This window comes from Limulus polyphemus, unplaced genomic scaffold (genome assembly GCF_000517525.1).
Source record: "Limulus polyphemus unplaced genomic scaffold, Limulus_polyphemus-2.1.2 Scaffold2997, whole genome shotgun sequence".
NCBI lineage: Eukaryota > Metazoa > Arthropoda > Merostomata > Xiphosura > Limulidae > Limulus > Limulus polyphemus.
Window position 1 is genome coordinate 112,868 of NW_013668607.1, and position 1,170 is coordinate 114,037.

A 1,170-nucleotide genomic window follows, 5' to 3' on the forward strand; every position below is an offset into this window, starting at 1 on the left:
GAGAAACTGATTGTGGAACTTCTGTGTACTAAAAGTTTGTATCGAGGAAGAATAAACTGGTTTAATCAACAAAGGACTCGCTGAAGATCCTCGGAAAGAATTTCTACAGGAAAGAAACAAACAAACAGATGCTTAACAGTATAAATACAATGGTTAAGACTAGTGTAGGAGTTAGGCGTTAACAGTTTGTTAGGTGTAATGAGTGGGTTTTATTTGGAAACTCTGGACTGGCATGTACCTTTAATTTAACATTTTAAGGAAGCTAGTGATGCAGGTGTAAAATTTTTATGTGTAGTTTGTAGGTTGGAAGAGAAGTTGGAGGCAATCATAATTAAAAAGAAGTGTAGACTGTGGAAAATGGCAGCAGCATTTCAAGAGGAACTTAAGCTTTTATATGCAAGGGATACATCAGCTAACAATGACTTTCAGGAAATTAGAAAGAGAACTATTAGGGCTAAAAGTAGTGGATTTAATTATCATGAGCCTCTTCTGTTGAGCAACAAATTTCAGCCCTTGGCTTCTGCAGACGAGGAACTTTGGAGGGAAGGAGAACAAAAGGGTCAGAGAAGGATGTGGATGATAAGGAGGTTATAGTTATAATTAGAGGTGATTCCTTGACAAGGCAGAATAGTCTGTGAAGTAAATAGAATTTATAGAGAAGAAAGAATAAGATTATGCTACCCAAGGGCACAGGTGGAGGATATAACTGACACAGCAGGAGATATAATAAAGGGAGTTAGCAGAGATCCAGTTTTTGTATTGCATGTAGGGGCTAATGATGTAGGGAAAGGTAGGTCAGAGGAGCTAATTAATAAGTACATGGGGTTGATAAAGGCATTTAAAGAAACAGACCATAACTTAATTTTGTCAGAGATACTGCTCAGAATTAACTTTGGGGATGAAGTTATAACTAGATCACTAGGGCTACATACTAGGCTTGGTTAATATGTAAGGATGAACAGATTGGCTTTTTGGATTTGTAGGATCGGTTTAGTGGAAGAAGGGAGTTTTTTGGAATGGATTTTTAAATAGAGTATGGGCTGGCTTGTTTGCTAAGGCTATTAACTCAGCTGTAAGTGAAGTTTTAAACTAGGACTAGACAGTGGTGAGAGCCAGGATATACTAAACACAAAAAGAATAAGAGGCAAATAAAAGTTTAGCATAGGAAAT